The sequence below is a fragment of the Notothenia rossii genome (assembly GCF_949606895.1).
Source record: "Notothenia rossii genome assembly, chromosome: 7".
Lineage (NCBI taxonomy): Eukaryota > Metazoa > Chordata > Actinopteri > Perciformes > Nototheniidae > Notothenia > Notothenia rossii.
In genome coordinates this window covers 50,965,520-50,978,968 of record NC_136905.1, presented here as the reverse complement: position 1 = coordinate 50,978,968, position 13,449 = coordinate 50,965,520, and the positions used below count along the sequence as shown (strand labels likewise).

At 39.5% G+C, this 13,449-nt stretch overlaps 1 protein-coding gene across 1 annotated transcript in view; it reads left to right on the top strand.

Moving 5' to 3' along the window:
* dicer1 (dicer 1, ribonuclease type III) overlaps positions 1-12,814 on the top strand; it is a gene marked incomplete at its 3' end in the record, with an annotated part of 94,649 nt that extends 81,835 nt beyond the window's left edge. The window contains exons 30-32 of the transcript XR_013810328.1: positions 11,207-11,298; positions 11,666-11,858; positions 12,030-12,814. The remainder of the gene's footprint in view (positions 1-11,206; positions 11,299-11,665; positions 11,859-12,029) is intronic.
* Positions 12,815-13,449: the final 635 nt, after the last annotated feature.

Genomic DNA, 13,449 nt, shown 5'->3' with positions numbered 1-13,449 from the left:
TAAAAGGATTTGGCTTTGTCAATATAAATTATTTCCCTTATATATTTTACTATCTTATATAGAGATTCGAAAGGGTAAAATTGCCCATTTAGAAATACAAAACGATGTAAGAATGTATTTCACCATATTCATATTTAAATGATCGGGAAATTACGTTGTAATGATAATAAATCACCTCCCTCATTCAGATTAATGTTGATTGCTATTTTTTATGTTTGAATGTTGAAAAAGAACAATCGACAGTGTTGTAGAGCTGAAGAATGGGAGTCAGCAGGATGATCTTGCATGCACGCTACACAAGCTAGAATGACAACACAACACAGGTGCACTCACTAGCTCGTCCGTGGTGCAACACACACTATATAACCCAGTGAATTGTGTCCCGTAAATGTCACCAGTGTAAACATAATTATGTAAATAACCCAATTTGTGTTCTGTGAAACGGAAAAGGATATTACATTGTTTTTGTTACTTTCGTTGCAGTGTCTTAAATGTAATTTAGGTTAACTTCCTGTTTTATTTAGAATTATTATTATTACCTCTTGGGTTGCCGTACAGCCAATGCGTGACGTCATTGTTAAGCGTAACGGACCCCGAGCAGATCTGGTACCCACATATGGTACTGACACTGGCCGTGTGTCACACCTCAACCGTTCCCGGAAATGCATCCACGGAGGAGCCGTGGAAGACCCATCAGTGTCTCCTCAGTTAGAGCTCCTCCAGAGAGCCTCCTCGACGACCAAATATGTATGCAGCAGGAGATGTTACACCGTGCAAACAGTTATGACGATGAATATAATATTTCCAATAAAAATATGCCTCGAGTGGGGGGCGAACACACTAACCACTCCGCCAACGCCACAGTCACCCCTGCCGTGCGGGCCGGATGTGGCCCGCGGTCCGCCAGTTGATGGTCACTAGTCTAGACTAGAACATGGATGTATAATAAGTAGGGACGTAACGATATCGCGGTATCGCGGTAAATAAACTTCCCAATACCGTCGTGAGACTGACAAAATCTACCGCGATTTTCAAAAAAAATTAATTAAAAAAATATATATTATTTTTTGTAAACACTTTTTTTTTTTTAAACCTTTATTTAACCAGGTGGTCCCATTGAGATCATCGATCTCTTTTTCAAGAGATACCTGTCTAACATGGCAGCAAGTAGGTTACAACATGAAAATAAAACAACAGATAACACAAAAGGACATTGTATTTACAGGGATACATTTAAACACCTAGAGACATTGACAAGTATCAACCATCTATTTATATCTCGCCCTGTCAATAAGCCTGGCGTAGTGAGTTTGAGTTGAGTTACTTGAAAAACTAAAGTGAAACTTGATTTATTTTATTGCAGGGTCTGATTATTAAATGTCCTTGTTTATTTGTGAGATGCAGTGGCATAAAGAAAATGCTTACTTTGTTTGGTAGTACTAGGAGGTACAAAAACACTGGTTTTCTTGTTCCAGTCTGTTACGGTCACTTTGTTTTTGACACTTTAAAATACTGCTATCCTACAAAAATGCTGTAAAAATCTGATTTATTATGTAATAAAAAAACATTTTCCGAGTAAAAAAATGTTTTATTGAAAAAAAAAATCTGATTTTTTTTCTTCTTCCCTTTATTATTCAATATCGCGATAAATACCGTACCGTGGACTTGTTTTCGCGATATTATCGTACCTTGAGTTTTTGGTATCGTTACATCCCTAATAATAAGAACTGGATACAGCGTGGGAGGCGGGGCCTAGTTCATTCCTATGAGAGTTGCTCAATGGCGCATGAAGCCAAATTGGCCCAACTTTTGAGAGAGCGAAACGTCACTGTTTGATGTTCTCATAAACGAGTCATGTTTATCATAGAACTTGGTTTAATAACCTTAATAGTGACGGAGCAACATTACATCCACATGGCAGCCTGTAGATCCCTACATCCGGTACGGTGTCTGCAGAAGGACAACAGAGACCAAATGCGAATACACTACAGTCACGAAAGTATTCATAAAATCCGTTCTTATTGTGCATCCATCCATGGGTAAAGGTATAACTCATGTAGCACTGAACATGTCCCATGAACGTGCCGGGCGGCGCGGTCCCGTGGGTTGGATCCGCGTTCATAATGCCGAGGAAAATAACTCTCAGAATAACGTTATTTGCACCTTTTACAACTTGAGGACCGAATGTTTTTAATAAGGGCTATATAAATGTTCATACTGGGTAGTTTATTTAGTTTTTTTAAAAGTATCCAACGATTTACAGACGTCTCTTTCCCAATGTAAGTCTGTTTCCTCGACTACGGTCTGGGAGCCGACAGGAAAGTTCAACACACAGTCGGCCAGTCCGCCCCTTTGTAGCATATTATTTCGATGAGAGATGAGCATATCGCCACTGGGCTTTGAACTAAAGACACAGCTACGCAAAAACTGCAGCATTTGTACAGCGCCTTATACTGTAGGTACTGCAATTAGTGAAGTGCTTTCCTCTGTGGTGAAACGATCAGCACTGCACCACGGAGGAAAGCGGCAGAAAGTCACCTGGAGTTAAAGAGAGCGGGGCTGGGTTGCGTGCATGGCTTCCTTCTGCAGGTAACAGGGAGACGCGCTCTGGCGGCGGTCTCATTCAGGATCCGAAAATATTTTGCACATGTATTCCTAGTGTGCCAATGGTTACGGTGCCGCGTGCCACCATTGGCCAGGGGGTTGCCGACCCCTGATCTAGAGTAGACTGAAGCATGGAAATCACTTATATTAATTAACTTAAAGTGCACATCATGCTATTTTTATGCATATTTATGGGTCTCTGATATATACAAATACATAAAAACATTTCTATGATGTATTTTTCTCAAAATACAAACAGATCATGCATTTTAGACATCCCTCTATTCCAGTGTCGGTACCAGATGTGTTCCGGGTACCATATGTGTTCGGGGTCCGTCTCTTACCAGTGACGTCACGACATAAGGACGTCAATGACGTCACGCATTGTGATTGGCTGTACGGTAATTTACCCAAGCTGTCTAGAGTATAGAGGCTTTTTTTGATCATTACATTACATTGCATTCAGCTGACGCTTAAGTGCATTCGACCAACAAGATAAAAACTTGAAGAAATACAATACAAACTTGAAGAAAAACAAAGACGAATGAGGAGAAGAACAAGAGAAATCGAAGGTAAGAAGTATATAACGTAATATGGTAGGTAATATGTAATATGTTCAGTGCCGTTGATACGTTAGTTCAAACAGTAATAACGGACTATTTTTCTTAGCGTATGCATGTCAATTTAAATCAATACATACAACTATTTCACATGTACAATATTTTCTTAGCCCTAATACTTAATACTACTTATTTCGTTTTGATTGTTATATTTGATTATATTATATGTTATCAAGAAATTATATATTATATATCAATATGATATACTTTTCTATAATAGATTATCAAAAAAAGTATTTATTAAGTAAGGGATAATGTGCAGCAATCACAATCAAGTCCACAATCGAATCCATAAAGACAAAGTAAATCTGTTTACAGTTGTTTCATATGGATGTTGAGAGGTATCCATATATCAATTCATTTTGCTCTCAAAGTGCACCAGATTAATGCATTTAACTTCAATATTAAAAAAAAAAATTGTTCTTCCTTCTGTCTGTCTGTATCTGTGTATTCTCATGTTCCGATTAACCCAGCCAAATTTGTCGTCTTTTGTGTCTATATCGACGCCGGGATCTTGAGTCGAGGCTGATCCTCTTGCTGTGGTCCCGCATCCTGGATCCTCGATCCTGAGTTCTGGATTAAGTCGTGGACTTCGGGTCGTGGCTAAACCTGTCTCTGCGGTCCTGCCTGGGTCTCGTCGTGATGCCTCCCTGAAGGCTCCCACAGGATTCTTGAGATCTTCGTGGATTCATCCTCTTATTATAGACACATGCATTTCCTAACATTCGGTCTACCTATGTCGTAAAACGTATTATCTCTTCGATTTACACACGGCATCTATTGCACGTCTGTCCGTCCTGGGAGAGGGATCCCTCTTCTGTTGCTCTCTCCGAGGTTTCTCCCATTTTTCCCTTTAAACTGTGGGTTTTCTCTGGAAGTTTTTCCTTATACGATGTGAGGGTCTAAGGACAAAGGGTGTCGTTTTCTTCTCATACTGATATTCTGAACAAACTGTTGTTGTATTAGCTGTAAAATGTCTTTACTGTAGGGTATTTTTATTATTTGTACAGCACTTTGGCTCGACCAAAAATAGTTTATAAATGTGCTATATAAATAAAACTTGATTTGATTGATTTGATTTGAAAGGGTGTGCGCCAAGGTTCCATATTAGGACCAATAATTTCCCCATATATTTAAATAATCTCTAATAATTTTTCAAATGCTGCTTTCCATTTTTATGCAGATTATACTGTTATTTATTGTTCATCCTCTTCTATAGAGCAAAGTCTTGATTTCCTCCAGTCTGCCTTTGATGTTATTCCGTCCCATTTATCTCAACTCAAGTTAGTATTAAATGCAGACAACTCCAAACTCATGATATTCTAAAATGGCAAAAAGTGAACTTCTTTTCTCCCCAACATTTGTAATGTTCAAGGGACTGACATTGACATTGAAAGGGTCACTACATACACATATCTAGTTTTTATTATTGATCAGAACTTATCTTTCAAGTCAAACACTGAAAATGTTGTTTTAAAATTAGGTTTCTCCTTTCAGACAAGGAAACATTTGATCTCTGCAACGTTTTTACCAGTATTGGATTCTGGTGATCTGCTTTACATGAATGCCTCTGACCAGTGCCTAAAGAGTTTGGATACTGTGTACCATTGTGCATTATGTTTTATTGTATATATATATATATATATATTGTGAGTTTGGAATAAATATGCACTTTTTGAAAATGATTAGTTGGTTACTGTTAGTAAAAAACAGTAAGGTTAATACTGGATGTTTGTTATACTTGGATATGTTTTCTGTAACACTTGTAACATAATTATTCTCCAGTTTATGCATTTGAGTGACTTGCAGTTAATGCTCGACATTCAATTCAAAACCTTTATTTATCCAGGTAAAATCCCATTGAGATCAATGATCTATTTTTCAAGGGAGACCTGCAGCAGTAGGTTCCACATGAAGACATAAAAACATAAACAACAGAACAACAAAAGGACATCATACAGCAAAAATACAGGGATTACAATTTACATATCTATCCACATGTACAGGTACCAACAGCATCTGACTCTGGAGCATCCAACCGAGCTTTAAAAACATGTAGTGGTACCAGCTTGGTAATTTTCCATTCTTTTTGCAGACTGTTCCAAGTTAGTGGAGCTGCACATCTAAAAGCTTTCTTCCCTAAGACAGTCCTAGCACTTGGCACATTTAATAAAATCATAGCATGAGATCTCAGGCAATAAGTACTTTCAATTTGCCGAGAGATCAGGGAGCAGATATAAGATGGTACTTTATCCAACATGGCTTTGTGAATGAAAATGTTCCAGTGACTGAGCCTCCGTACAGTAAGTGATGGCAAAACCGCCTTGGTTTACAGTGTACAGTGATGCGTAAGTGCTTTACAGTTTGTCACAAATCTCAGTGCACTGTGATAGTAAAACCTTATTGTGGTGTCATTATAAATCCAAAGCAGTCAGAAGTCAGAAAATCATTTGTGATGTTTAACCACTCAGAAGACAGCCCATCAAAATGAACACATTGGGACCTTTCAGAGAGGTAGTTCATCTTCTACATATAATAATGGACAAAGTAAAGAATGAAGTGTAGGCTATGTTTAAATGTTCGGAATTTGACCGTGTATGATGGTCCTCTTGAGTTGCCGTACAGCCAATGGCGTACAGCCATTGCTCCGTTTTCATGTTTTTTTAACATGTTTTTCACAAACATTTTCACACGCTAGGAGTATAGGAATACTTCAATTCGGTTCGTCATGATCTGTAGATTTGATTTGCCCCCGAGCACCCCTGGGTAAATTACCGTGCAGCCAATCACAATGCGTACAATGCGTGACGTCATTGGTAAGAGACGGCCCCCGAACACATATGGTACCGCGAACACATCTGGGTTGCGTTCGGATAGTTTAAAAATCAGCTCCTAAGTTCTATCCCTATCTCCTATTCCTTGACCTCTGAGTGAAACGTCACGGGGTTAAGGGATAGTGGATAGGAGAATTCAAAAGGACTTAAGAGAAGAGGCTGCGGTACTTTAGAGAATCCGAATGCACTTTCACTATCCGACGTGTTTATGATGCGCCAGCGGTGCATTGTGTGCGTCTGCTGCTGTGGGCAAACTATGGAAACTACAGTTTTCTATACGGACTACAACATGGATGTTTAATAAAAACGACGGACTCATCTAGAGACAATGCACCGTGCTCTGATGTTGTTGCTTTATGCTTTATGAACAACAGAGAAACATATTCTTCATGACCAAAGTTGGAATTGAAATAAAAAAGTGAAACTTATGTTCATCACCCTCTCCCTCCGGTCCACATTAATACAAATGATCCCAATACGTATGATTGTATGAACTATGAAAATATCTTAAAATCAATAAAAATGTATTTATTATAAACGTTAGTCCTTAACATCTATCACTGTGTACATCACCATTCAAACATCTTTTAAAAGTTGAACAAACCCCGCACAGCTCAGTGAAATGTTGACTTTATTTGATCATTTCCGTAAAAACTAACGTTCATATTTCTCTTTTTGATTATAATACTGATGAACGTTCAAAACAAAGCACTTTGGCAACTTACCACATACGTTTTAAAATGCTTAATAACAGTGTTGGGTGTAACGCGTTACAAAAGTAACGGAGTTACAGTAATATATTACTTTTAGCTGTAACGAAGTAATGTAACGCATTACTAATGAAATGTGGGTAATATATTACCCGTTACAATGCTCAGTAACGCAGTTACAACACATTTTAACCCGAAATGAAATGGTGTTTTGTTTTTTAAGAATGTACTAACATAGCGAGACATTCCGACACCGGACAAATTGTGCGGGTAGATTAGTAAACCTGGTGTTTACCCTTCAGGCTTTGCGTCGAGATCTTCGGGGAAGTTGAACGTTATGCAACCATTCAAAAAGAGAACGTAGCGAAAAATACAAACAACAAATTGTGTCAGGTGCGCGTGACCTGCTCCGCTGCACGTGCATCATTTCCAAAGTGCTTCCACAGCAGTGACACACATCTGATCTGTGGATAATCATTTATACGAAAATTGTTAAAGCAACCATCAATAAACGCCAGCAACACTGCATCTACTGCAGACAGTAGCAACAGGTCAGATGCGGATATCACGTTACCCTCCGTTGTGGACACTAGCTTACTACCGCCTGACTCGCCAGCCCCGGAGCAGCAGTCTTCGCCGCCCGAAACTACGCCGCCCCTCTGCGGCCCGCGGCGCAGGTACCAGGTATACCAGGCGGTCATTTTGCAGCTTGTGGTATAAAAATAGACAATGGCTAGAATATTCATGTGAAAATAGTACCATATTCTGACATGCCTGTATAAATGTTGGGTCAAAAATAATGCATACAATAGCACAGATGCCTTCACCACGAATGGCTACAAAAAGATCTCATATCCCAAGCTTATCAACGAGCTAATGTTGCAGCTGAAATGTTCTCCAGGTCACAAAGTCAACCTCACATGATGATGTGATACCAGTTTTCAAGCACAGTAAATATTCTCATCCCAGCGTATATGATGGGACCAAGGTGATGATGTAGTAGGCCACATGGTTTTAATAATACTTTTGCCTTCCAATGTTTGCCATTTCAAACCATGAGCATGGTTTAAATAATATTTGCCTTGATTTACAATATGTTAACCTTCATTATAGTCCTTGACAGCGGTCTGTACTGCTGTATTAACAACGTGTCACATGTTAAGAATTTACAATCAGAATCGAGTATTCAACTAAGCCGTGTAATACAAGTTGTTAGTAGCCTTAAGGGCCTACACAGTTGTTATGCTATACCACATTGCCCTTCACTGGATGCATAATGAGCTGCACTAAACTACATTTTAGCATTTAAAATACCTAGCTATTCTTTTGCGGTTATTTTGGTGAAAGTAACTAAAAAGTAACTAAAGTAGTGTAACTCATTACATTTCAGAGACAGTAATATTGTAATGTAACTTATTACTTTCAAAAGAGAGTAATAAGTAATATGTAATATATTACATTTTGGAAGTAACTTGCCCAACACTGCTTAATAAGCACTGTAACTTTCATGATATAACTTCTCCGTCATAATCGTTTGTGTCCGTGAACGGCCGACTGTTGTGTGACGTAAAATGCTGCGGCTGCAAGGCATTGTGGGGCAGCATTTTCTCCTCTCCTTTCGGTTAGGGAGGTCCAGTGGTTCCTAAGCTAAAGGAGGTTATAAAGGAAGTTTGAAACCTCCTTTCCTATCATTCTAGAGAATTTGAACGGCACTTATCATGGCTGCCACTGAGGGACTACTGGGTCATTTCACTCGGTTAGGAAGGTTCCTAAGCTAAATGGACTATACACAAGTTATTGAGCCGTTTCCGCTCTACATCCTGAACTCCTCCCTTAGATGCAATGCACTTCCGTTTTGGCGGACTGGGTTTGTTTTGCTAGCTAGCTCCGTTGTGCCGACAAAGCACTGATATCGCAGAGACAAAGAGGATATAACAATTACAACATGAAGAAAATTGGTTCGGGAACTACGTGTGCGGTAGTTGGTTGCAATCACTCGAGAAAGCACCTGAACGAGTGGTTAGATAGAGAGTGCTACGACCACAAACCAGCACCCAGCACCCAGCCATGTTGTTCATTAAATACAGATAAACACAACAAATACTGCATGCATTGTATTTTTTAATATTATATATGAATATTTTCATAGTGATGTAATTGTGTGGGCTGCTTTTATATTTTAATTTGTAATACCTGTTAGGATTAAACATGTGATCTTTCTTGTTGAAGCCATTTCTTTAGTTTCCTCTCAACAATTAATTAATTCAGTGTTATTTATGTACAGTATGAGCTTAATATGAATGATGAACTGTGTTAAAAGAAATTGTAGCACTCTAAGGAACATATGAAATGCAATAATGCAATAACAGTGCAATAATGAAATGAAATTACATCAAACTTTATTTTCACTCAAACAGTACAGGCACATATGATATATTGCACAGCATAAAGAGATCATGTAAATTGTGCATTATGTAAACAACAGACAACTGTTGGCTCCTGTGGGCATGACCTAAATAAGGCAGTTTATTTTGGTTTTATGCTGGGCCACGTCGTCATGTTATCCTCCCAGTTTTGCACTGAATTCGGGTGGGGGAGAGTAACGCCATCTCCAGTCAAAGAAGTAGAATCGTGTTCCCAAGCTAGCATCACTGTTAGCATCGAAATCGCTGTGTTTACACCAGTGCCCGTCTGACTGTTTACATCGGTTTACACCGACAGACGCTGTGCAAAAGACTTCCGGCGGAAATGAAGTGCATTTGTGTAGTGTCATGGCGCTACCCGTGTTTTGGCGTGTAAACTTGTCTATTTGAACGCAACCCTGGTACCGACACAAGTGTCACTACCCGATCTGCAGCTCTACCCGATCTGCAGTGCGCATGTGCGAGATGGTTCGCCATATTGGATAACTCTGGACGGCAACCCAAGTATAGACAAGTTTACGCGCCAAAACACGGGTAGCGCCATGACACTACACAAATGCACTTCATTTCCGCCGGAAGTCTTTTGCACAGCGTCTGTCGGTGTAAACCGATGTAAACAGTCAGACGGGCACTGGTGTAAACACAGCGATTTCGATGCTAACAGTGATGCTAGCTTGGGAACACGATTCTACTTCTTTGACTGGAGATGGCGTTACTCTCCCCCACCCGAATTCAGTGCAAAACTGGGAGGATAACATGACGACGTGGCCCAGCATAAAACCAAAATAAACTGCCTTATTTAGGTCATGCCCACAGGAGCCAACAGTTGTCTGTTGTTTACATAATGAACAATTTACATGATCTCTTTATGCTGTGCAATATATCATATGTGCCTGTACTGTTTGAGTGAAAAAAAAGTTTGATGTAATTTAATTTCATTATTGCACTGTTATTGCATTATTGCATTTCATATGTTCCTTAGAGTGCTACAATTTCTTTTAACACAGTTCATCATTCATATTAAGCTCATACTGTACATAAATAACACTGAATTAATTAATTGTTGAGAGGAAACTAAAGAAATGGCTTCAACAAGAAAGATCACATGTTTAATCCTAACAGGTATTACAAATTAAAATATAAAAGCAGCCCACACAATTACATCACTATGAAAATATTCATATATAATATTAAAAAATACAATGCATGCAGTATTTGTTGTGTTTATCTGTATTTAATGAACAACATGGCTGGGTGCTGGGTGCTGGTTTGTGGTCGTAGCACTCTCTATCTAACCACTCGTTCAGGTGCTTTCTCGAGTGATTGCAACCAACTACCGCACACGTAGTTCCCGAACCACTTTTCTTCATGTTGTAATTGTTATATCCTCTTTGTCTCTGCGATATCAGTGCTTTGTCGGCACAACGGAGCTAGCTAGCAAAACAAACCCAGTCCGCCAAAACGGAAGTGCATTGCATCGAAGGGAGGAGTTCAGGATGTAGAGCGGAAACGGCTCAATAACTTGTGTATAGATATATATATAAACACTAGATGGCTCATGGGAGATTTTCCAGCGCAGCTCACCGGCCGCCATCTTGCTACAGTCAACAGCTAGTCTGGTACGCGCTATGGTAGCTGTTGTAAGGTGAGCGATCTGCATAAAAATACTCTTAACTCGCTGAAATCTTGAGTGATTTACAAACGGTTTGGTTTATTATAAACATTATTAGCATGGCTATGATACAGGATGCTTGGACATTTTGAAATTGCAGCTTTTCTTTGTGTATGTTCCGTGGTTTTATATATTAACTGGCTAATAACAAGAGGCTGTGAGTGAGACCTAGTATTACAAAGTTGACCCAGCAACTTTACACCAGTGGGAGAGGCATAACTGCTCTTTTTTTTCAACATAACTTAAGTTACACATGATTTCTTCCAAGTAGTTTGGCTTGTTAAACACATCTTACATTTTAGATACATTATGATACAGGAAATTGCTGGCTTTGTGTTTACAGAAGTACCTGACTATGCCGGACTTTTGTGCAGCCTACGGATGCTCTAATCGCCGCAGTCTGCAAACAAGAACCCGTGGAATCACCTTTTACGTGTAAGATATGACAATATTATGACTATAATTAGGATAATCGTTAATTACTTAGTGGATGTATGTACATTACAAGTCCTGCTACACAGGGTCAGTGGGGCTATGTGAGATAATAGTATTGCAAGATTGATGTTGACCCAGCCTCTTTAGAATATGTTCTTTACACAATTATTTAATGTTTCTTTTGGACACCTTTTTTATAACTCTTAGTGTGGTTGTCTTATTCTTAAAGCATACATACATACAATTACCCCAAAAATATGATAATTTCGGTGTGTATTTTTGTCCTTAACCTTAATGTTAAAGGAAAAAAGGGAGGACAATGTTGACAATAATTTATATATCTGGCTACCTTTCTCATGTTTTTAAGGTTTCCCAAAACTGGAGAGAGGAGGAGGCAGTGGGAAGTTGACCTAAGAAGGGACGGTTTTGTTTCCTTTTGCAGGACACTGCTCTGCAGTGAGCACTTCAGTTCTGAGGACTTTGACAGGACGGGGCAGACTGTCCGGCTTAAAGATGGTGTTGTGCCAACAATATTCAATTTCTCAGCTCATCTTCAAAGGGTATGTGTATCATTGGCCAACAAGAATTCAAGGTGTATAAGATTGATATATAAATATGTGATTAAATGTCACACTTTAGTTTTTCTTTCTGCAAGTTTAGGAATAAATAATGTGTTGTGTATTACAGCACATTTTAAACACTCAAAATGTCTTTAATTATGTTTATTTTAGCCGGAAGCAACAAGAAGCACAACCACTTCAAGAAGAGCGGAAGATGAACCTCAGCCTATTGTTGTGAGTATTCTGAATGTGGCCAAGAGAGATGGTCATTGATTTCAGGAGGGTGAGGATGTCTCCTCTTCCCCTGTGCATTCTGGGAGAGGATGTGGCTGTTGTGGAGGACTACTGTGACGACCCCTGCTTCACTGCCTATGCTGGTGTGGGTGTGTCTTTGTGTGTGGGTGTGTGTGCTTCTCTCTCCCTGATTGTATCCAGGTGCAGCCTCTCTCCAGGTGCTCCCAATCTGATCAGCGCCTCCATAAAGGATCTAAGTAGGCTGCAGTGGCTCTCTCTCTGGCCGGGGAACGTAGGAGGAAAAGCAGCCCGGAACAGCTATCCTCCTGCATAGTGCTTGTTAACCCTGTTTGGTGGTCGGTTGTTTTGGGGAGTGTGAATAAACTCCTCTTTTTTCCATACTCACGCCATCGTCTCATTGCTGCGTTTTTTATGGCTGAGAGCCAAGCCGTGACACTACAAATACCTGGGAGTGCACTTAGAAAATGGGCTGAACTGGAGGATCAACACTGACGCTGTGCACAAGAAGGGGATGAGCAGACTCTATTTTCTGAGGAAGCTGAGATCCTTCCACCTGTGCAGCAAGATGCTGGAGATCTTCTGCCAGTCTGTAGCCAGTGCAATAAAGTACCATCTTATCTTATCTTATTTGCATGTGGAATGTCACTAACAAATGAGAGCATCATATGGCTTGTCATATTAAATCCTTTATCTCGGTGGTACCCAGGAAGGTCTATGATGGTGTTACTAGGAGAGCCCAATATAATTTGAGGTGGTACTCTGTGTAAAAAGTTTGAGAACCACTGGCCATCTCACTTGCTCTATGTCACTCATACACTTGAATAAACATGTGCAAACACTTTCATAACACCCAAGGACACCTTACAGGGCATAGGGGCAATATAGGGAACAATTAAAACAGTGGATTTAGTGAGATATCAGCCGGGGTAAGACAAGACAAACAACAGTAAATGGACTACAGAAGGACACAAAAGGACACAGGGTACAGTTTATATTATTCTTTGGCTTTTTTCGACTACAAGAACTCAGCGCACCGTGCTGTGAAGTGGTAATGTATTTCAAAGGTTCTGGATTTGTTTACAAATCTAGAAACTAAATACAAAACTAGGACGATATGAAGATCTTTACAGCAGAAAAAAACATGTTTCTACCCATAGATGCAATAAATATTATTATCGATATAGTTAGATTCCACCTTCATGATTATGAATCTGTGAGTGAATTGTTTTCTAACACGACCCTTTTATTTATATTAGGTCTTAAAGTTTTTGCATAAATTAGGGCGTGGTCACTTTGATGGACAGGCACATGCCTCACTGTCAGCTAACAGCAACTT